At 38.7% G+C, this 25,725-nt stretch overlaps 1 protein-coding gene across 1 annotated transcript in view; it reads right to left on the bottom strand.

The window, feature by feature from the left end:
- The window catches only part of gmds (GDP-mannose 4,6-dehydratase), a 490,748-nt gene that overhangs the window by 348,602 nt on the left and 116,421 nt on the right, over nt 1-25,725 (bottom strand). The gene's annotated exons all lie outside the window — the stretch shown is intronic.

Genomic DNA, 25,725 nt, shown 5'->3' on the forward strand with positions numbered 1-25,725 from the left:
ATTACTTAATAAACAATAGTTGACAAGGTTTCAGATGAAACAACTGTTCTGAAGGTTTTGAGCAAATGACATTCTAAGTGGATGTTGGAAAGCCCCATGATATAGTATACTTAGAATTTTAGACAGCATTTGATAAGAAAAAGAAATAGGGACAGGAGTACAGCATTTGGCCCCTCAAGCCGGCTGCCCCATTTCAGTGATCATGCTGATCATCTCATCCACTTCCCTGATCCCCACATCATTCCCTCTGTCCAAGATCCTACTGAAATTCATCATATTCTTATTTACAACACTCTAGATAGAGAATTCCCAAGGCTCATTGTTGTCAGAATGAAGAAATGTCTCCTCTTCACTGACTTAAATGGCCAATCACTCATCCTGAGATTATGTCCATTTGTTCTAAAGGGAACAGGCCCTCAGCATTTACCCTGTCAATCTGCCTCAGAATCCTCCACCACATTCCTAATATCTCAACTTCCTCCTCCCACTAAACCTGCAAATTGTACTTCTTTACTCTCAAAAGTGAACACCAAAATAATTGCCACTTCCTCCATTTGAGACTCTGGCCTCTCAAATCCCCTCAACCCCTGAAGTACAATGATGACTTTGTTTCTGAATTTCACTTCCATTTAATTATTACAACAGAGGAAAAATTTCTACCTGCTCTCTACCACTCATCTCTGAGGTTTCAGTACAAAGCTAAGGTAGTGGAACCTGAACAAAACTGTGCCTTGCTTAAGGAATGTGCTAAAGTGAAAAACTCCCTATTAGACTGGATTCTGATCCCAAAGTGCTGAAGAAAGTAAGATAAAAAATTCTCAGCTATTTCTTGGAGACCAGGAAGGGCAACAGTGCTCTTTCAGGACTGGCTCCACAAGGAAATCTCATGCCTTCCTTAAACCAGCCTACATTCCATCAATTCAGCTGAACCCCTGACTTGTCAACTTAATCCAGTCAATATCGCATTCCTAACCTCTAAACTTCCTCCTCCCTCCCAATCACAACCAAACCTCTGAATTGTATTCCCCCAGTTCCAAAAGTGAACCCAACTTAACCTCTCTGTCCCCCCGGATGAGACACACCTCAAACCCCAAATTTCTGAAATACTAGCCCCCAAATTTCACCTTTAAGTGCGCCCTTCCCTCACCATCCTCGTCTTCTCCCATCCTAAATGCCAGGTCTGAGATATGAAGGTACCATTCTCTTTGAGCTGAGCTTCCCCGGCAAACACTGAACTCAGCTGCAGCTTCCTGTCAGTTGCTTGTGCTCCCATTAGCTACACTATCAGCTGGTTTGTTGTTGGACAGGAGGCAACAGCACTTTATTTCCAAGCATATACTTTATTCAAAAAATTTGCACATATATAATTCAGGATGTTCAAATGTCACCACTCACAGTACAAGACAGGTCACACAACTTGCTTATAAAATTCACAATGTGTCAGCAGTTATGTAAATGTTTTCCTTTATATAATTTCCATGCCCAAACACTATGAGGGATTTATACACAGTTCTAGATCCTGTTTGTGCAATGGTGGTGGAGCCTCAAGCTGTGGTCTTGCATAGTCTCTGCATTGGCTGCACTAAGTTTCAGTTCCTCAGCACCTGGATCTTGGAATGTATCAGTCTGCAACACCCAGTAAGGGACAGCTCCATGAACAGGAAGACCAGCAAAATTTTGGCAGATCAAAGGGCTTCTTTCATTAAGATGATATCTTCCAACAGCAGCTGATGTTTGTCTGCATCCCCAGAAGTTGCCTGCAAATCACCTGCTCTTGTGCAACGCAGCTATACGTGAAGAACCTTGACAAAGACCACTTCCAGTTTGTTTTCCAGATCTTCTTGGCAAGTAAACAATCCAGAAAAATGGATAATGGTCTGACCCCCACTTCAAAGATAGCATGTGATGGCACTGAGCCACCAGCTTTGCTTGAAGGATCTGAAAGGGAGGGATTTTTCCCCATTAGCAAATGACTCTGACAGTCAAAGTTGAGTTTGTTGTCATACACACAAGTACATGTCTGCATAGGTGCAATGAAAAACTTACTTGCAGCAGCATCACAGGCACATAGCATCATATAAGCAGCATTCACAAGAAAAGCATAGATTAAACATAAATTATACACAAATTTTACAGGAAAAAAACACAATTAGAACAAAAAAAACAAAGTCCATTTTAGTGCAAAGTGGTCAAAGTGGTCATAGTGTTGCTATACTGAGGTAGTGATTAGGGTTTTGCCAGTTGGTTCAAGAACCAAATCGTTGAAGGGAAGTAGCTGTTCTTGAACCTGGTGATGTGGGACTTCAGGCTTCTGTACCTCCTGCCCAATGGTAGCTGTGAAAAGATGGCATGGCCCAGATGATGGGGATATTTGATGATGGTCGTTGCCTTCTTGAGACAGCACCTCCTGTAAATACTACCAGCGGTGGGGAGGGATGTGCCCATGATGCATTGGGCAGACTCCACTTATCTCTGCAGCTTCTTACATTCCTACACATTTGAATTGCCATACCAGACCATGATCCAACCAGTCAGGATACTTTCAACAGTACATCTGTAGAAATTTGTCAGTGTTCAGTGACAAGCCAAACCTCCTTAACCTCCTAAGAAAGTAAAGATGGTGACGCACTTTCCCTATGATTGCAGCCATATGCTGGGCCCAGGACAGGTCATCCGATATGTTAACGCCCAGGAACTTAAAGTTGCTGACTCTCTCCACTGCTGATCCCTCCATGTAGACTGGCATATGTTCACCCTTCTTCCTCTTCCTGAAGTCAATAATCAGCTCTTTAGTTTTGCTGATGTTGAGCAAGAGGTTGCTGTTGTGGCACCACACTACCTCACTCTGGTAAGCTGATTCATCGCCACCTGTGATTCTTCCAACAACAGTAGTGTCATCAACGAATTTGAAGATGACATTAGAGCTATGCTTAACCACACAATCACGCCTGTATAGAGAGTAGAGCAGCCTTGAGGTGCACCTGTGTTGATAATCAGCGAGGAAGGAATGTTGTTACCAATCCTCACTGACTGAGGTTTTCCGATGAGGAAGTCGAGTATCCAGTTGCAGAGGGAGGTACAGAGCCCCAAGTCTTGAAGCTTGATGACGAGTTTGGATGGGTTGATTGTGTGGAATGCCAAGCTGTAGTTGATGAACAGCAACCTTACGTACGAGTTCCTGTTGTCCAGACCCAGATGGTCCAGATCACAGCAGAGTCTGAGCCGCAATCGTCAGGCTGGGTCCATCGAGTCCTACAGAACCTTTCAGACATTCTGTGCAGAGCACTGTCTGACTGATTTGGGGTCAAGCATAAAGATTGGTACTAACTTTCTATTCACAGTGGATTTTTCATGCCTACTACACACCCTCACATTTTCCTGCCTCCACCACTGATACTGGAATGACTTTCAAAAAAAGATCTGTTCTGGATGCATTCTAAATTCACTTACAAATTTTTGCATTGCTCTAGTAATGTGTAAGTTAAAATCTTCCAATATAACTATTTGGCCATTGTTAAGAATTACTTGACTTTGTGGTCTTTGTAAATCAGATCTAATTCCTAAGCAGTTTCTGTACCTAACTTTAGGTAAGTAGATTATTTGACCTACTTCACATTCCTATGAAATTTATCCCCTCAACATGAAGTTTCTTCTTCTTCAATATTGTTAAGCAGCAGTTATTCTATTTTGGAACACCTTCTTGATGAGTTCTATCACACTCTGTCTGTTGAGGGTAAAAGTGGATTTCCACTGGATGCTGAATACCAATCTGTTCATTCACCAGATGATCGAGGTTCCAGGGACATTTAATTCTATTCTCCATGTGTTTTGTCTAACATGCCATTATTTTTATTGAAACAGATTGATTTGAGGTCAGTGGACCTCAGCCCTGATATCAGTTGATGTCCGGTGACAATTCAAAGAGATCCTTGGCATTTAGTAACCCTGATGTTATCAAGCTAACTGATCAGTCACATTGAAGAATTCTCCTTGAAAGCAAACCAGGAAGAAAAAGACACAGATGGCTTTATTTTAAACTGTTTACAGAGCACAAAATAACACTTGGAATATGCATATACAATTAAGGTAGGAAATGAAATATTAAATAAACTTCCAGAAGTATATTTTTCTTTTTGCAAATCCCCAATAAAAACAAAATACAATATTATATCCAAAGAGTTTGCTCAGCAATAATTATGGTTTTGTATGCTGTTAAAGCTCATTTGAACTTACTGCAATAAAATGTGATACTTTCAAACTACTTTACAAGGATACAGTCTCATAAATCCCTAAAGTTTTTGTCAATTCTCTGTTTTCCCTTGACTGTGTTGGAAAAGGCTAAAAACCTTTAGCACAGCCCATGGTGAAGATTGAAATCAAATTTCAGAGTTCTGCAATGAACTACACATGCAAAAATCCTTAAGTCACCATCAGTTTCTTAGTTTAGTAATGGGAAAGGATAGTGGTCTCTGTCAAACAAATGCAAAATCTGTTAACAAAGGGTAATATTTCCAAACTAACTCAATAAAATCATTGCTTCTAGGGAAACCAACACAAATGCTATACCTACTTGTGATTACAGATTTAAGCCATCAGTAAGGACAATTGTTGAGCATGAAAATGTCAGTGAAATTTTATGTTTTACGCACTAAACTTAAGTAATTCACAATGGTTGATCATATAGATAAAATCTGCATATTACAGTTATAATTAAGATGTAATCAACCAAAGAATGAACCATGATAGTTAATCCAACTGAAAATCTGTTGTCAATTCCCCATGCTTCTTTCACTTTTGCCATGTTACATTTCCTTGTCACGGCCATTCACTTAATAACTTTTTTAAAAAAGTGATAATTACAGTAATTAAATACAACTAGTATTCATTCTTGCCCTGGCAATAATGTGGAGTAAAAGAAAGGGATATCATAAAGAAGGCTGAAATTTGTTATGCTATTTTATTCTCCACTCTTAACAATATGAACTCTCAAACCTACTCTTGTGTGTAATAGTCCCTAGTGTCACACATAGAGGTTAAAAGATTATGCTATAAATTAAATAAAAATATCTGTTTCAGGGAATACCATATGTTCCCTTCACTTTTATATACTTAAGGGTGCTTTGAATAACTATATGATGTAGCATGAGGCTTTCTATGAATGGTTCTGGAAGCATCTTGCACTCGGGTACAAAATATTACTGTTTGTCAATATCCATTTTTTTAAAGATTGGATGAATAAATAATAAAGTTATTTTTAAAAAAAACGTCCTAGAAATTGGGTCATAAAGTGCTGCCAGCAGTGAGGTGCCGATGTACGAGGTACGAACAACGAACAAACTTGGACTTCCAGGTTCCTCATTTCCTACCCAATGATGTTCCCATCTTAAATGCTGGGTTCTCATGGCAGTGCCATCACAGAAAAGGCTCCAACCACAAAGCAGCTGGAAAACAAAACTTTGACAGCTAAGTATTGACTCTCTGAACGGCGCTGATTTCAAGGAAAAAAGAAATCACAAACTTTCACAAATAAAATCAATTAAACATAATAAACAACACCTCATACTTGGTAGTCTCCAACCTGACAGCCTCAACATCGATTTCTCTAACTTCCGGTAACCCCTCCCCTTCCCCCCCCCCCCCACTCTGTTCACCCTTATTCCTGTGGCCCACTCACCCCTTCTCTTTCCCCTCCCCCGCCCTCATGATCTGCCCATCTATCCCCCATCTCCTTCCCTTTTTTCCATGGTCTACTGCCCTCTCCTGCTGGATTTCTTCTTCTTCAGCCCTTTGCCTCTTCTACCTATCACCCCTGAGCTTCTTGCATCACTCCTTTTCATCCCCCCTCCCCCACTCACCTGCCTCCCCCCTCTCACCTGGACACACCTATCACCTGCCAGCCTGTGCTGCTCCCCCTCCCCCGACCTTTTTCTGGCTTCTGCCCTCTTCCTTTCCAGTCCTCATGAAGGGTGTCAACCCAAAACGTCGACTGTTTATTTCCCTCCATAGATGCTGCCTGACCTGCTGAGTTCCTCCAACATTTTGTGTGCTGTGATCCCCACTTGCTGCATTAAGCTGCTTTGCAGCACTTGGAAATACTTCTATGAAACGGAAGGATGATCATATTCCTTGGGCCAACATTTGAATAAAATGTATAGTGTCAGTGTACTGTGGCATCACATTAAGGCAGAAAATAAAACAATAATCTGTAAGCATTTCATTAAGTACTCAATCAGGAGTGCTTCACTTTCACCAGAAGATGTCAAGCAAGGCAATTTATTCCTTACAATTCAGTCACTTTTGCCTATTTTAAATGATGCATCAATAATTTCAATTAAGTAAATAGCAAAGTAAACTAAGAAACCAGTGGTAATAAAAGAAATCTATCATATAATTTGACTTAAAATTCTGAATAAAGTATAAATTATATTTTCCTTGATTATTTTTTCAGGATGTGGTCACCACTGGCAAGGCCAACTTTCACTGTCGTCCCTAAATGCCTTTTACAAAGTGATGCTGATCCTCCTTCTTGAACCACTGTAGTCTTTCTGGTAATAATATGCCCGGAATGCTTTTGATTAAGGAGTTCCAGGATTTAGACCAGCCACAATGAAGTGATGGTTACATATTTCCAAGCCAGGATGGTGCCTCACTTAGAGAGAAACCTGCAAGTGTTCCTGTGCACCTGTTGCTCTTGTCCTTCTTGGTGGGAGAGGTGTTTTTTTTTGCAAAGTAATGTCAGCCTAGCCTAAGTGAATAACTGCAATTTGAAGATGCCACACACTATAGCTACTGCCTGTGCTGGAAAGAATTGGCATTATTTGTTGTCAATCCTAATTTTCAGCCTACAAAGCTAAACAGGAGCTCACGTAATCACATCTTATTTGTTACTTGTGGGCACAGACTATGTCTTCCAGCTTTTTAATATGCTTGAGTCTAAATTTTGAGAAGTAAATTATTTGGATGTGAAATGATTTGGGATTATAACATGCTGCATTCTGGGGGAAAAAAATCAACTCTTTGGCTTAATAGTGACCTACTTTCCTAATAAATAAAAAATATAGATTAGAGCATATGCCTTCAGTCAAAGACCAAATTGTGACAAGGGTATCATGAGCTGAATGAAAGTTACAATAATATACACTGCTAGGATAAGGGTTTAAAACAAAAATAAGGAAAATATAACTTTAAGAGATGAAGTTTAAATTATCATAGGGATATTGGGCCACTGTATAAAAATTATGTGGTAAAATATTAGGTCTGTTTGGCAAGCTGCAAAGAAAACCGATCTCTCACTTCCTGGATTCAATAAAGTGCAAATACTTTTTACACTCTCCTACTCTATGCCAGAGTTCACTCTCAATAACATCCATAAAAACTGTTTAAACTCTTGGCCTCTGCAAGGTCATCACTGGAATAGTACAGGGGTTTCTTAGATGTAGTTTATTTGTTAAATCTGGCAAGAATTTTGCAAAAATTTATTTTCCAAATATTGGAAAATGATATCTCCTGGCAGTATCAAACATTAATAGGCCAAGTAAAATGTGAGCTTGAGGCACTGTAAGACTCCTCATTCTGCCCCAAGTGGAGGGGGGTTGGAAACACCATTGACCAGAAATTCAACTAGATAAGCCACAGTGACCAAATTAATCCTGTGGCACAAGAGCATGGCAGAGGTTGGGTATCCTGTATCGAGTTATTCACCTCTCGACATCCAAAGTCCTTTCCACCTTCTAAAAGGCATGCCAGGAATGTGATGGAACGCTTTCCACTTGCCTGGGCGAGTGCATCTATATAACAACATTCAAGAAGCTTGATAGCATCCAAGGCAAATCACTTGAATGGTACACATCAACCATCCTTATAAATCATTGCCTCTGCCACATGCGATCATTGGCTGCTTTGTGTAGCATCTGCGAAATGCACTAAATTTACTTGATCAGACTAATCTGACAGTGTCTCCCAAACACACAGTCTCTACCACTGAGAATGACATGGAACCTACAGATGCCCGCCCCCCCCCCCCCCCCCCCAAATCGTACTCAGTCTTCCTATGAAGCATATCATCAGTCCATCACTGTTACTGAGTTTAAATCCTGGAATTCCCTACACAACAGCTCTGTGGAAGCACCTTTACTCGTAGGACTGCAATGGTTCATGAAGCAGCTCCACATCATCTTCTCAAGGGATGGGCAATAAATCCTGGCCTTGCCAGCAATACTCGCATCCCAAAAAAAATGAATAAATGAGAAAAACAAGGGTTGCATCAACTCATAATTCTAAATGCCAATTAGAGGGGCAGTGTAGTGTAGAGTACAATTAGCGGTGTAGCAGGTAGTGCTGCTGCCTCAGCTTCAGCAGCAGGAGTTCATTCCTGTGCTTGGGTACTCTCTGTGTGGAGTGCTTCCTCAGTATGCTCCAGTTTCCTCACACATCTCAAAGATATGCTAATAGCTCAATTGGTTATTGAAAATTGCCCATAATGTAGGTGGGTGTAAAGAGAATTGGGAGGAGTTGATGGGTGTTTAAGAAAGAATAGGTTACTGGGAAGTAGGTGTGGGGATGGGACTGATAAGAATGCTCTGAGAGGTGGCATAGACTCGATGACCCCAATGGCTCTTTCTTGTTCACATCTTATTTGTTAATTGTGGGCACAGACTATGTCTTCCATCTTTTCAATATGCCTGAGCCTAAATTTTGAGAAGTAAATTATTTGGATGTGAAATGATTTGGGATTTAAGGTGTAAATAACATGCTGCATTCTGGGAAAAAAAATCAACTCTTTGGCTTAATAGTGACCTATTTTCCTAATAAATAAAAATGGAGATTAGAGCGTATGCCTTCAGTCGAAGACCAAATTGTGACAAGGGTATCATGAGCTGAATGTGATAATAAGCCACACTCTGGACACTATAGAAAATCTCACCTAAAATTGTATTGCTACACTAAGGGTATGTTGCCACTCACATAGAAATAGCTCTTAACTGACAGGTTGAGGCTTACTTCTGTGTTTTTTTTAAAGGGAACCAGCCGTGTGTGGTCCATGTGGAACGGAGTCCAAGGCTTCAATCTTCTGTTGAATGGGTCTTCTTTCAAATAATTTTACTGTTGCTATCACTTGTGCTCCCTGTTTCACATGTCTGAATCCTGCCCCTATCACCAATAGACCCAAGGTTCAACCACATGCTGAGGTAAACTACACCAGAACATTGGCCTGATCTTGTCTCAAATCAACTCTCACCCTCAATCTCAGCTCAGTCAGGTCCCTGAACAACACACCACCTCCCCCTCCCCCCAAATAATAATACATCTGATTCACAATGCCCAGAATTGTAATGTCCCAGCCTCTGATGTCCATCCCCCAATGCTCTTCACTCAATGTCTTGATTCCCGATGTTCTTTTTCTTATTGCTCCATGTTTGATCTCCTTCCAAACCACCACAACCATCTGCCTCCAGATTTTCCAGGCACACCCACTGCCAGTAATCAGATGCCTTCGTAAATTCATCACCTTTTAGGTGAAGGATTTCTGGGCCATATTCTTTGGATGGAACCTATTGACTCAAAGCAGCAGGTCTCCACACATTATGATTATTATTAAGAGTAATAGAAATAAAATTATCAGGATTGCTGTAATTAGTTCTCATTTTACTCTCCATAATTAAAAAATGGAAAGTGAATGTTTACAACTTTATTGGGTGAATGAATAAAAGGAGTTATTCAGACTGACAGTGCAAAAAGCTGCAAAAACAAATCAAAGATTACTGCAGGTACCCCAGGATTCTTGGCATTTCAGTTACGCATATGATAATCAGGTGTGATCTATTTATAGTGATCAGATCCTGTAAGCTACAAAGTCCAAACCCAAACATTGAGTGAATCACAGCAGTGCGCAAAGCAGCCTCTATGCATTGGTGTATCATCTGCATGGAAACTGCCAATCATCATGTGGGAGGTTAGTATGTGATTCTTCTGTGACTCCTGATAATGCAGGCTGTCAATGGCATGATCAAGCCAAGGTTGGGGAGCTGCAGCACTTACATGCACAATCGTTGTCTCTCATGTGCATTCAACAATTATTCCCCCGTGATCCTGGAAGAAACTGACATGGCTCCACTACCCAGCAAGATTTTAGCATAGCCGATCACACATACTTGTACCCAACAAAATTTCTAGTCCAAGAGCTCTAAGTTTGTATCTGATTTTGCATATAATTCTTAACAACTGATGAAAGACTGATATGGTAGAACAAGCACCAAACCAAAAATATTTATGACTCTGTTTACTGGGTACCATACGAACCACAACTATACAAGGTCTTTTTTGTTTAATCAATTTCAAGCTTTAAACAGTCAAATTGAAGCATCTGATTGAGTCCATGCATTAATACTCGTGAACTTTATGCAAAAGTTGAGTATAAATGGTGAAGATGATAATATTGGAATTGGTTTACCTATTAGAACTTTGAATTGAACCAGCAAAGAGCATGTAAGCATGAATTGAAAGAAGAGGCTGAAAGAGACAACCACATCTTTCTTGTGTTGCTGCCAGACGTTATTCTTCAAAAATAGAACATCAAAATAGACTATATTTAATGACTGTGCACCTGAGACACCTTTGAAGTGAGAGCACCTGAAAGCAATTCATTACGTGCAAGTTGATATGGTTTTAAGTGCTGTATGTACCCATTTCTTTCCAAAACTCCATTCTGCTAATAGCATCCTTTCTGTTCAAAATCATAAAAGTAGCTTTTTTGTAACCAAAGCACTGTTGAATTCTCACTAAGTCAAACAGTGAGGGTATGAAGGTATATTACCCAAACCACAGTTTTCACCTCCTTTTAGCTGCTATTTTGCAGCCCAAGGAAATTTGTCATGCATATGTTCTATGTGAGCCTGATTTAAATCAATGATCCTAACCTGAGAGAAGACAATCACACAACATACAACCAGATGCAGAAACAATCACGGCAGATGTACTTAGTGCAGGCTTGGAACACATTACTTTTATTAAGTTTCCTTTTGGCTTAATAGTTTGTTTGCATGAAGAACATAACCTATTCTCATACGCTTTCATCACTTTCTGGATCCCACAAGCCTTCTGAACCTGTCTTCACAACTTTACTGCTGTCATCCCCATGTTTCTGCATCATGCAGTCTAGCCACTGAACACCAATGTAAAATGCTAGACTACATGGCCATTTCACTCAACAAAAGGACATTATTCTCAGCAAAGACATTTGTTTTGGAGTAATGAGTCTTGCATGAAGCAGAACAATCAATTACTTTATATTATTTTAAAAAAGAAAATTCTAGGCTAAACAGTGTGAGGTATAAATAAAACAAATCATGAATGATTTAATAGAGAAAAATTGACTTCTTTATATTGGAGTACATTAAGCACTTGCCCTCTGAACTTGTGTGTCTCTGTAAAGCATTTATGATAGTTATTATAAATTATTTCAGCATAAATCCATACACACACAAAAATCTCTCAAACATCTCCCCACCTCCACCACATTGCTTTTCCGAGTCATTTGTTCCAAACTCCACTGTCTGCATGGCAGGAGATTGCAAAGAAAGAGCCAATTCTACCATGAAGTTTTCTTCTTATACTTCACAACAAATATCTGTAGAACACATTGGAATTAACTCAAATTCTTACATTTAAAATATTCAAAGAGACACTTCTTCCATAAGCTTAATAAATTTTGCCCCTTTCTGGCGCATGTTGGATAGAATGTTGATATTGCATTTAAACGTTCCACATTTTTCAATGTTCAACCATTTTGGAATATAATCTGTAATGTGACCAAGGCAATGACCATTAGAAATAAGAACAGGAGTAGGCCATTCAGCCCCCTGAGCCTGCTCCACCATTCTAAGACCATGACTAATCCCACTTTCGATTCATCCACTTTCCCACTCTGAGCACATAACCGCTGATTCTCCCACTGATTAAATATCTATCCATCTCAAATTTAAATATATTTAAGGTTTCAGCCTCAACTGCTTTCTGGGAAAAGGAATTCCAAAACTCTTTGGCTGCACCAGCACATGTGGTGCAGCTAGGAGAGCTGTTGCCTCACAGTTCCAGTAAGCCAGGTTCGACCCTGACCTCCAGAACTGTCTTTGCAGAATTTTTATGTTCTACTCTAGATCTGCTATAGAGGAAAGGCGTTGGGGACATCAGGTGAGTCACTTGCCATAGAATATTCAGCCTTTGGTCTGCTTTTGTAAACTATCAGCCTGAGGTGGACCGGGCAATGTAGTGGGCTGTGAGGTAACGGAAAAATCAGTGATCAATGGGAATCTAAGGAAAACAGTGGTGATGGGAAGAGATATGGAGATGGGAGTGAATGTAAAGAAAACAATTTAAAAACAGTGTAAGACTCTGATGCCTCAGAGTTCAGAGCAGCACACTTGGAGTGGTCAAGCCCCTGTTTAACTAATCCAAAGCAGGCCTCAACTCTCAGTTTCACACCACTTGGCATCACTGAACATGCCAGGTATTGTCTGTATGAATGCACATGATGTACACAGAGGACGCTATATTCATAATAAGCACCTAAGCACATTAAGTCAAGGGGTTTTGAGTTAAATTCACTCACTTGACACATCTGATCTGCAGGTTTTTTCCCCCCAGTAACCATTAATTTAGATTTGGATTATTGTATCCATGTTTCTCCATCACTGATGATAGACAAAATGGCCTGTTGCTGTTAGAGTTATCTTTCACAGTTTATGTTACGTGAAATAAAAATTGAAGCTTCTTAACGCCATCTGTGAAAAGTCAGAAAGGATTATATGTTTAAGACTTTGTGTGGGATTTAAACCTTCAATCATCTGATCCAAATGGCGACTGAGCAATCAGCTTGGCCAAACGGCCATCCATTTTTTCACCTTATCCTTCATCTGGATTAGACCTAGAGAGTTACCTGCAAAGGTATTTCTAGAAATGCAGATTTCCTTTTAAAACTTGAAAGTTCAAACATTACATGCACGAAGGATGCTTTCCCTTTAAAATGTACACACTGAAAAGATTTCCTCATGCATACTTGTGCACTGTACAGTTGAGGAATACCAGAAAGTCTACGTACAGAGTTGGCATACAACACTCTGTTGACAACCAATCTCAAATGCTTCGTTGGAAAGTAAAGTTGAGTGAGGTGGTTAACCCACATCCATTCCTTTCTGATAAAGTGCTTTGATAAAGAAGCCACATCATTAAAAACTGATATGAGAACAAGGACAAAACAAGATGATGAACAAGAATGCATTTTGCTTCACTGTTAGTTACTCAGTGCTCTTATGCAGGATTCCTGAAATTCTATTGTCTTTTTCTTGTCTTTCATGCAAGAGTTTTTACTTTGCATTTCCAAAACTAATTATATTTGATAAAATACTTCAAAAGCTCCTCATTGTCTCATAGGGGCTTTAGAACTCAGTGAAATACACAACATAAATGCTTTCCTCATAGATACTGTGTTACACTACAGCAGAGTGTACAGCTAAAAAGTTCAATCCCAAACAAGTTCAGGGGTTTTTTTAAAAAAATAAGTTAACAAAAGTCATTTTTAAACTGCAATCTAGATATTAATTTGCCCAGCATGCTGGATGAAAGAATATAGTCCAGTTTTCAGAAAGGACGCAGAATTCATTTGCATGTGCCTGGGCCACTAATACAGAGTTAAATAATGATAATTATTAGTGTGTTAATCTTCCCCAGGAACAGTGATTCTGATCCCCATGCCCATCTTTTCCAGTGCTCTGATAATCTTCTTTCCTTCAGTCATCTAGCCATCCAATCTTCAATTGTTGACAAGGTCTCTAAATCAAGTGTTCATTTGCCCAGGTGTGAAAGTAACCTAAATTTCTTACTAGTATGGGTGTTATATTAACTTTGACAATTTAACCTCCGTGTACTTATTGCATCACACAAAACAGGAGACCTTTCTCGACCCAAAACGTCAACTATCCATTTCCCTCCATAGATGCTGCCTGACTTGCTGAGTTCCTCTAGCGTTTTGTGTGTTGCTCCAGATTACAGCATCAGCAGTCTCTTATGTCTCCTCTGTATTTATGGTATGGCCACTTTCTTACTGGTATACTATACTATCCCTACTTTCACCTCCGCTATTCTTCATTTCCATCTGCTTTCTTTCTAATACCAATATGTTAAATTTTACGTCTTGTTTGTGTCCTCTTATTCTAAACTGCTCAATCACTATAACAAGGCACTGTCTATATTATTAATAATTGTAAACACCTCCAGCTTCCTTGTGATATGCTGTATTCAAATGTTGAACTGATTAAAGGATAACAGAATATTACAGTACAGGAGCATGGCAGTCAGTCCAACAAGTGTACACCTTCATGATATCTGATTGGAAAAGATGCTCTCTCAAAAATTCCCAGAGTCTTCTTCACCCCTTAATGTATGAAAACTGTTTTAGTTTGTATACATTCTGTCACTTGTCCTATTGCTCAAATATCCTATACGTTCTTTTTATCTTAAAAAAAAGTACTCTTTCATGAGCTCTTCAAAGGCAAATGGAAACTATTTTTTGTTTTTTTTTTTCATAACCTTTCAGGATCTTGAAGACCCTTCTCTAAGTCATCATGTAACCTTCTCTGCTCCCAAGGGAAAACCTTATATCTTTCCTCATCTCTAATAACTCCATACACTGGAGCTTTTCTATTGCTTCTGCACCTTTTCTAAAAAGGGGTGTTCAATACTGAACACCATGTTGCAAATACAACTAATCTCTTGTATATGTTTCCCATTATTTCATTGTTTTTTCTCTATTCTGTCCCATGAGATACAAAAACATACATTCCACTGCTTGCTTTATGACTTTATGATCTTTTGCCACCTGTGTATCTTTACAACATAGTCCATAAGCTTCGCTATCCATTTAAAATGTTTCCATTTAAGGCAGTCTTTCCTATATAAAAATCTGTATAGTTTACGTTGTTCAACATTGAACTCTAACTGCCATCTTTCAATGCATCCTCAGTGCTCCTGCAATCTTTCATATTTTGTCATACCTTCTCAACATGGCATTACAAGTAATTTTCCATATTACTATTGCAGCTCCTACATGCAGATAATTTTTATATCCCTATGGAACATCAATCGTCACATCTCACCATTCAGTGGTACTTCCTTTGACCTGTAACCTTAGCTTGCTTCTCTCCCATCATCTATCAATCAACTATGGTACAAACCAGAGGTCACGAGTCCACCACTGAGTAATCTGTCAGTTGGCAGCAGAAGTAATGATCATAAAAGCTGCTGGTTCACTAACGTCTTTCAGGAAGAGGAATGAACCCCAATGGATTGGGCCTATACACAAATGGAGTCCCATGTTATGTGGTTGTCACTTAATGACTTCAAAGCAACTCGTTTCAGGTAATAATCATTGCTTTGCAATGTTATCCATATCTCAAAAATTCCAACATTCTGCCAAATTCTATGTGCCATTTGCACCTTGTGTAATGCTGTTTCAATTAGTTTTGACAGTTCAAAGAAACCATAGCTATGTACTTATTCAATTTTCCTGTTATTCTTTCAAAATATTCTATAAAGTTGAGAAATCCATACTGATCCTAATGAGCTCATATTTCTTCAGTATTCTTAATTTATTACTTTGAAAAATAAGCAATTAACTTTGTGGGAATTTTTTTTAATGAATCACTGAAGACAAGATATGGTGCTTCAAATGGGCTAACCCTGTAAACCACTGTAGAATGCAATTCATTGGTTTATAGAATTTATGGGACAAAAGGAGGCTGTTTGGCCCATCATGTTCATGGCAGCTAAAAGTGGGCTTTGGATTAAATCCAATGCCAAACACTTAGCTCAGCATCCTGAAGATTGTGGCTCTACAAATGATCTTCCTGGTACATTTTAAATGTGCTGAGAGTTTATATCTCCATCATCTTCTCAGGTAAGGAGTACTAGACCCCAACAATTCTTTAGGTGACATGTTTTTTTTTAATCTTAACTCCTCTCAATCCTTCCATCAATTAACTTTATTCTATACCCCCATAGTTACCGACATCTCTGCCAAGAAAATAAGTCCTTCCCATTCAACCTGTCCAGGTCTCTCAATTTCATACACCTCAACTAAATATCCCCCAAGTCTCTCTTGTTCCAAAGAAAACAACCCCAGTCTAGACAGTCTCTCCATACAACTATAATTCCCTATCCTTGGCAACATTCTCGTAAATCTCCTTTCCACCTCTGTAATACAATGATCAGAACTATACACAGTGCTCCAGCTGTGGCCTAATTAATATTTTGTGCAGTTATAGCATGGCTTTCCTGCTTTGCGTTTGCAATCTATACTTTAGCCAACAAAGCCATGTATTCCATCTACCTTCTTCACCATGTTATCCTTGTCTTGCTACCTTCAGGGATTTTTGGACATACACTCCAAGATCCCTGCGTTCTTCTACACATCTCAGTATCCTACTGTTTATCATGTATTCCCTTGCCTTTTTTTGCCTTCTTCCATTTCCCACTTGTCTTCCCATCTAAGTGTTCTTCTCCATTGTGCTGCAGATATTCATTTATATTGGTGTTTTAAATAATTTCAGTGTGCTTAATCCATGCTGTTTATTGACTGCAAGGGACTCAAAATTGTAACTGTCTGGTTCTACTCAAAGGCAGTCTCTGTTCATAAAAGGGAGAGGCCTTTTTGCTGCAAGATGCAAGAGACTTTTTAAACACGTGAACATGGGCTGTGCTATTTTGAGGAATAGCTGAATATGCAAGAGAGAGTGCATGTAGATCTTCATACACTGCAGTAAAATTGTTGATGCATGCTATGGAAAGTGGAGGTACCTATAGGATTGTAGCATGTCCTCTGTTTTAGGAGGCAGCAGGAAGAAGCAGGAGCAGAGATTAATACCTGGAGTCTTGCTGCAAGAATATGGTTATAATGCAATAATTAGTGCAATGATTTAGATGTTCATGCTCAGATGACACATTCTACCAAATGTACCACCAGCATTACTACCTGGTTAATTTATTTCCTGTACATCACCCACCTACTAACAACCTCCATCAATCAGTATTTAAGCCTTCAATTCATCTAGGCTTCCTAATTCTTTATACAATTATCTTAGATGCAAGTGCCATATCTACAGTTCACAGCTTGCACATATCAGCAGCTATTCAACCACAGCAGGTGCATCTAATGCTATCCTGTCCTGTGTTGTTTGCAAATAATGGTTGCACCAGTTGGCACATTTTTGTCACAAGCTGTTTTGAGAAACAAAGGTCTCTTTAGTACTGTTGAAGTTGAGGTATAAGAAATGGCCCCTCAACCCTCCAGCAGATAATACATTCTGGCCTTGCCAGTAATGTCCACATTCCTATAAATATGAAGGGCTGAGAGCCCTTTTCTTCTAGCAGCTTGTCCTGTTCTGCTTCATGTCTTGTAATTTTGTCAATCATGATCAATTCCTGCAGGAATGCCCATCTGCCCAGCCATTTCTGTACATAATCTGTTTTAGCATTAAAATTAACAGCAAATGACTTCAGTATAGCCAGTCCACTTCTTGTAGACTACGCAAGCATTTAGGCAAGTACAGAAATAGACTTTAAGCCAGTAATTATCTAGCAAGTAACTGTAATCTGTATGAATAATGGTGCTGATAAGAAGTCTTCCTATGCTTAATGTTGTCTTTAGCTCTGTTTTATAACTTTATTCCCATTAATTGCCCATCCCTAATTGCCCTTGTCAAGGTGGTTGTGAGCCAATTTCTTGAACAACTTCACTTGGCCCCTCAAGCCTGCCTTGCCATTCAATATGATCTCAATTCCTCTTCTGTGCCAGATTCCCATAGTCCTCAATTCTCCCATCTTTCAAAAAATTAGCTACCTCCACTTTAAATACTTCTGATGAGTTTGCCTCTATAACTCTGTAGGATAGGGAATTCCAATGATTTACTACTCTCTGCGAGAAGAAATTTCAGTTCAGTTTTAAATGACCATCCCCTTATCTTGAAACAATGTCCACTTGTTCGACCATCTCCGAATAGTGAAAACATCTCAAAATCTGCCTCAAGATCCTATATGTTTCAATAAAATCACCCTTCATTCTTCTAAACTCCAAAGGGTCCACTTCCCCACTGTATCCTCAATGTCTCTATGACTTAAGAGAGTTGGGGAGAGGCTCACACCTCCAAGTTCAATCCTGAGTTCAGGCAGTGCCTGTGGGAAGTTTGCATGTTCTGCCTGTGAATGCAAAGGTTTCCCCAGGTGCTTTGGCTTCCCCCCCACATCCCAAAGATTGGAAGGTTAATTGGCAGCTGTAAATCACCCGAGAACAGGTGAATGGGAAGAAAGTTGGGGGGGGGGTGTGGTTTATGGGCATACGAGGGAGAATGAATGGTTACGGAGAAATAAATCATGGAAGTGAATTGACAGGTTTCCTCTGAGAACCAGCATGGACTTGATGGGCTGAAAAGCCTCCTCCTCTTTCACAGAAAGGAGATATAAAATGACAGTCATCTGTAAGCTCAGGGTCCATCTTGCAAACTGAACATACTACCAAATTTTCCCTTTCAAATAATTATTCACTTCCCTTTTGAAGGTTATTAATGAAACTGTCTCGTCCATCCATTTAGGGAGTGCATTTCAAGTGATAGCAACACATGGCATAAAAATGTGTTCTTCTACCATCACTATCGCTAATTACCTTAAATCTGTGTGCACTGTTTGCCAGTCTTTCTGCCAATGGAAACATTTTGTGTGTTTATTCTATCAGAACCTTCCATAAAATGGAAACCTCCACTAAAATTACCACAATGGTTCCTAAGAAGGACAACACCATTTCTCCAGTCATTCCACATAATTGTTATCTTGGCTTCCTGTCAGGGGCATAAGCAGGAAATTAAAATTGATCATTTGTGAAGGGGCACATTAAATACACACGTTATGTACTTAAAGTGCATACATGTCCTCCTTCACATACTTAATGATTAATGGTTCCTGCTGGATATCGTCTGTGCACATCCCTGTTTCCTGTTGGCATCTAGAATATCTCCTTTGCACCTTCTATAAGACCTTAATATTCTTAAATTTAACGCCCAGAGTGGGACACAATACTTCTGATAGGTCTGAACTAGTGATCAAAGTGATTATAAAAAGGTTCAGCAGACCCTCCTTGCTTTTGTACTATATGCCACTGATTGTAAAGCCGAGGATCACAAATGTCTTTTTAACAGCCTGATCAATTTGTCCTGCCACATTCAGCTTTTTTCCTTATATATACCCCTTGGTCTCTCTGTTTTTACATCAATAAAATTATATAACTTAAATCTTCTCTCCTCATTTTTACTTTACTTCAAATTTCCTTGTGCTAAATTGCTCTTTCACAGAGTTGGCCATTTCAGAAGTTGCCTGTCTGCCTGAATCACTCAGTGCTATTGTTATGCTCCTCACCTTTTAACGCCATTCAAAATTACTTGTCAAACTTTGAAATAATGCACTGCATACCCAGATGCAGGACATATATATTAAAAGACATATATTAAAATGAATACTGTCATGTGGGGAAGGGGCACCACTGTATATTCCTCTTTAGTGTAAAATACTCTGCTTACTATTTCTTCATAAGCTTCATTGCTATATATCCTCTTATCTCTTTAAAACCCATGGACTTCAGTCCTGTAGTATTTTATGGGGCAGTTTTTAAAAGCTCACATTCACGATCCTCTCCCCCAACCCACCCCCCCAACCCCCCAACCTCAACCAATCTTACTTACTCAAAGAACTTTATCAATTTTAGTCAAGCATTCTCTGCCATTAGCATATCTGTGCTGGTTGGCAGAATTAACCCATATTTTTCAAATTGACAGGAACATTTTTTTTCAGATTGTTTTTAAAGTTTCTGAAAACAGATGTTTGGCTGCCTAACTTCTGCAATTAGGTAATATAACACAGCGTTCACGAATCCTAGTCAATTGCCAAACACCCCACAATGCTCTTGAAACATTTCCTGAAAAATGTAGAAGTCTTACACCACATGCCAAGGATGTAGGAACCATCTCAATACATGTACTAAATCTAGTCAATTAATACAGTAAAGCCAGCTGACATGTCAAAATCTGCAGTTATGAAAACTGATTAATGTGCTGTGAATACTTTTGTTTTTATACAATACTGTATGATTTTCTATGTTTGCAGACAAAGAAAAATATTATTACATCATCATGTCAAATTCATATATCCATGTTTTTCATTCATAAATAACAAGGAACCATGAAGATGATTAAGCACTCATCCACCTCCCCATAATAGATAAACTTTTAAAAATGTATTGTGGTATTTGAAATTCTTAGCATGTCTCAGCATGCCACACACCACAACGAAATAAAAAATGCCAGGATAACATTTTTGCCACAGATACGTAAGTACCTTAAGCCAATTTCAGAGGCTTAACCAAGCAAAATTGCTACCATCCCCTCAAGTACAATAAAATTATGAAAATAAAAGAGAAAATCTAATCACTTCTTGACATTTACTGTCATTAGTTTTGTTCAATATCCCCCTTCACCATCCTGGGATCAGCAATGACCAGTAATTACCTGGACCAACCTGTGGCTGCAAGAGTAGGTGACAGGGTAGGTTCTTTATGGTAAATAACTTTCCATGATCAAGAAGTATCTCAGCTTACCCGTATAAGTGAAGCTCTAACACTGCAAGAAAGTTTGATACCAATTGAGTCAAAGCAGACCTTGCATTAGGCACCTCATCTCTCCCCATCCCCTCACCCTTACTTTAAGCATTCACTTCTTCCACCACTGATGCACTTGAAAAACAAAATACAACATCCAAACTAACTCTTGGAGATCCCTGGCTCTTCACCATTCAAAGTAGAGTAGGAGCATCGAGGATGACATTGAGAACTTCAGGGCCATGCATACAGAGCACCCAGAAGCCCAGTGTAAATGGCAGAAAGAGCACACCATCTCACAAGATACCTACCATCTGTCAGGCATCCCTTGCCCCATCTGTAGAAGAGTTTGCAGTTCCTTCATCACTCACCTGGGAACCCACAAGACCAGAATGGAAGCAGGTAATTCTTGGTTCTGAAGGACTGATGAACTGACACATACTACCTACAATATTCAGTGCAATGACTTACCAAAACTTCTTCAAAGCCACCCATAACCTGTACAAGGGCGCACAGATCTACCTCCTCCAAGCATCTTCAAAGTTGCACTTTATCTGACTTGGAATTATATCACTATTTCTTCATCAGTGCTGGGTAGAAATACTGCAACTCCCTCCCTAACAACAGTATAAGTATATTGTCACCACACAGTCTGCAGCAGTTCAAAAGGTGGCTTACCAAGACCTTTTCAAGAGAAATTAAGGATGGGTGATAAGGACTGCCCTCTCAAGCTCAAACTACAACCTCCACTTTATCTACCACCTGTGTGTGATGCTACAGCCTTTTCTCTTCCAAGCACTGGCATCATTTCATTTGTTGCCATTTTGCTGTATGCCCTGATATTTGTAATGCGAACAGATACACATTCAATTGAATGTGATGGACGAAGAGCCCAGAGGAAGGCAGACTGAATGAGACAGATGGAGAAAAGACGAAAGATAAAGCAAAACATTCAAAAACGGATACACATGGAGAGATGAAAATAAACCATGTTCATACAAGAGGGATAGAACAAAAATAGAAAAGGGCAGAAAGAAAGAGCATGTGATGGGAGCCTGCTGGAAAAGACATGCTTTTCCTTTGGTTTGCGCAAATCCCTGAGAGGTCAATTATTATAAAGATAATGGAACTAATAAGAAACTGTAATTTAAACTGAGTTCTGATGAGTTAAGCACTGTCCATTAGCTTTTTTGGATGGCAAGCGAACCGATGAGAATTACTTTTTAGTGATTGTGCAATTTTAAAAGAATGCTAGTGTTGGAGCACTAAATAGTCTATCATTTCTTGGCTGTCACTTAAGGCATTGCAGCTTCTCTGACACGAGGGCTAAGCTCACACTTCCCTTCACAACCCAACCCTACCCCCACCACTATTTTTGTTAAAAAAATTGCTAATAGCTTTTGGCTGGTTCCAAACAAAGAGATATGATCAAGAATGAACCATTCCATGTCTTCACAAATGTCACTTACAGTAAAGTATGAAATTTGATCTGATTCTTTAACACCGTTGCAATGGCAACGGTTACACAAAGTGCTCAGAAAATGAAATCGAACACCATGTTATGTGTGACCAAAGTCTGAACTATTTTAACTCTGCCTTTAAAAGGATATCCCAGCAGCTACTAACCTGAAGGTGGAAAATCTGAACAAGATATACTGTTTATATAATTATTAGCCTCATCTATTTGGCATAAAATACAGTAACTGTGGGCATTTAAGATTGTCTGAGTGCTGTTGCTGCTAAAACTGAACTCTTGAGATGTCACAAAATTAATCATTGCTCAGATGACACACAGAGTAGGTGGTCCATTCAAATTCAGAACTCTTTCACCAACACAGTAGACTGGCAAACCTGTTCCCATGTCAGGCCATAAACTACGAAGAGACAAAATCACTGTAAATTATATGCACTAATGTTGACCTAACTACACCTGCCTCAGAGGATATTTTAGTTAAGCACAGACTATATTGAATGTGACAGCAGCTTGACAGTACATTTTGCAGCCATTTTCAGAACAGGTACAGACACCAATATTCTGAAAGAATGCAAAATTCCACTACTTACAGCAAATATGATTAAATTGGAGACAGTGGAATTTTTAAGTGCAGTTTCTTTTGTCAGAAAATCAAACACATGCTGGAAATGTCAACTAAAAGCAGAAAATGTTGGAAATATTAGAAAACAAATATGCTTTACGTTGTAGCCCCTTTTCTGCCTCTTAAAATATACTTGTTTTATAACTTTTCCTACTTCTGATAAAGGGTCTTTGATTTGAAATGTTAACTATTTCAAGCTGCCTGATGTGTTAAGCATTTCCAACATTATCCCTTTCTATTTCTTTTGTCAGCAATTCTTTTGCAGAGAATTAACACAATCATCCAGGAAATAAGAGACAGTTCAGTTTGGTCTGTTTAATGTCGGAGTTTGATGATAACCTTTTGCATTGCACTTATATTTCATCAACAATTTTACACAGTTGTTATTTTTGTTTGTCTTTGAACTTTACTAAATGATTTATGCATTTGGATCGTGACTCCTCATTCTGGAAATGACGTTATTGGAAAGAAGCATCTTTAGAAAAAAATCTTCCATGATGAATGCAGGAAAGACTCAACCTGCATACAAAGCAGTTAAGGCTATACAATATAGAAAACGGGCTACCTGGTGATTTTGTTTTATTACTTGGATCAGCACATTCCAGTGCTAATGCTACATCTGCAGAAATAATACCTGAAATTTTATGAATGCTAATCTATACTTCTGATAAGGATGTTTTGAAAATAAGAAAAAGAAAAAAAACACCACTTTCATTCCTCCTCTTCCAAGTCAATTATGCCATTCCCTAATGACATTGTTATGGGAAGAGATTAGCTATATTCAGCCTTTAGTATCAGCCTTTCTCAAAAATTATTTGATTTTTCCTTAATCTTCCCTCTTTGCCCAACTTCCCATATGCTACACCCATGCGAGAAAATAAAAAGGAAACTGATTTAAGTTTTCACCAATATTAGTCTGAATCATCAACCAACCATTTCTTGGCATAATTCACTTAAGTTCCAACACACTGTACCACTGTGCCACATACTACAAGAATGTGACATGTATATTTTTCTTTGGATTTCTTTTGCTTCCGCACCTAACCCACAAGTACTTCTTTAAATCTTACTACTGCTTCAATTCCTACCCTCAGTATGAAGCCTTACAGCTGGCAGAAATACTACTGGATGATAGATGGAATTGCTCATCTGCAGTAGGAATGGCCCCATCCATTCTCTATTGGCATACAATTTACCAATGTCAAATAGGGCTTCTAATGTGATCCAGCGGAACAGAATGTGAACTAACACCCTTGCCAATTGGGATGACAGAATGTTCCTGAATCTAATTTATTTTATTTAAGGGAAAAGAAGACTTCTACGTTAAACGCACAAACTTTGGTTCCGTGCCCTCGTTGACTAAGCTGCAGTGGGCTAGAAATTTGTCCCATTGTCTTGACTTGATAAGATGTGACAGCAAGGTTTGATTTGGTTTAAAGAAACTCCCTCAAACTTTATTGGGTCATGCAGTTGTTGGGATAATGTAAAATTTTAGTATTTCACTCTCAACTTAACTAACAAAAATTGTAACCAGATAAAGAATGCAGATACCACAGTTTTATTCACAAGTAAATGCAGACTCATGAGAGCCTCATGGAATCCTTCAATTGTGATTATTTTGCACTGAACAATACTTTCGAAATAGGAGAGTTCAAGCTTATTTATCTCTCTGAAAATCAATTAGAACATTATGTGGAAAGCTTTATGAATGATGCTGAAGGTTGACGCATAGACAATGAGTTACATTCCTTAAAGTAAAAGCAAGCCAATGAATTCAAAACATCCATAATCCAAAATTCCTGTTTGAAACTTCTTTCCAACCTCTCACAAAAAAAACCAAAGGAGCAATAGCCCAATCTTCAAATAAAGGAACCAGTGGTCCACAGGAATCTCTGACATTTGTACAAAACTACACCTTGCCATAAATGTAATTGACCTTTTAGCCACAAATTATAATTTAGGATCTGTTGCGTGGTCCATTTGATTTTGCACACAATCTTCTTTTATAATAACTACACAATAGCACAGCATAACATTTTGTTTTGACATGTTTGCATACAAATAATTTACAACACAAGTACAATACCACTAAGCTTTCTAAATTCAAACTTATATGGCATTTCTCCCAAGGTATTAAGCAGACAAGTCAATTTCTTAGTGGCTCACTGTGTAACAATAATGTTATTGTCATTTCAGCTCGCTGTGTATTGTATGTCTGATTTCACTGAAGAATCCTGCAGCATGCTGTCATGTCTGGGCATAATGACTCTGGTATTTACACTGTTCAAAATCCTACTTCAAGGATGACAGGTTTTTCAACCAAACAGTGTTTTTTTTTAAATCTATGCGATTTCATGCAAGTGCCATGACATCATGTCATCAGAAATAAAGTACTTTCTCAGCGATGCGATATTGCAGTGTCGGTGTGAGTTACTGAAAGCTATCGCTAATTCTTCACAGGTGTTATGGTGCGTGGATTTAAGATGTGAGGCTAGACTCAACACACTATTCAAAGTCTCTGAATAATGTACCAAGAGGGCTCCTATTGAAAGGAATTCATCAGTCTACTGGTAATCTGGCTCCCAAAGATAGAACAGAACACCTATTTTTCCTTAACCCCTTAAGGAGTCAGTGTCATGCTGAGCTTTTTAATTTCACACTCGTCTTTCAAATATCTGCGGAAATACTTTGCTAGACACTTGTTCAGTAGATCATAACATGTAAGAAAATCTATGGAATCATTTCAGTTATTCATTCATTGTTAAAACAAAAATATTCTAGAATATTTTATAAGGAACATTTTCCTTCAGGAATCAGATTAATTACTGATAAATATGTAAGGCATTCTTGACTATATATTTTTTGTTATATAATTTTATACCATATAATTTCACAGAAGAGAATTGAAAATTCAACTCACATTATGACTGCATCTCATCA

This window comes from Pristis pectinata, chromosome 5 (genome assembly GCF_009764475.1).
Source record: "Pristis pectinata isolate sPriPec2 chromosome 5, sPriPec2.1.pri, whole genome shotgun sequence".
Taxonomy (NCBI): Eukaryota; Metazoa; Chordata; class Chondrichthyes; order Rhinopristiformes; family Pristidae; genus Pristis; species Pristis pectinata.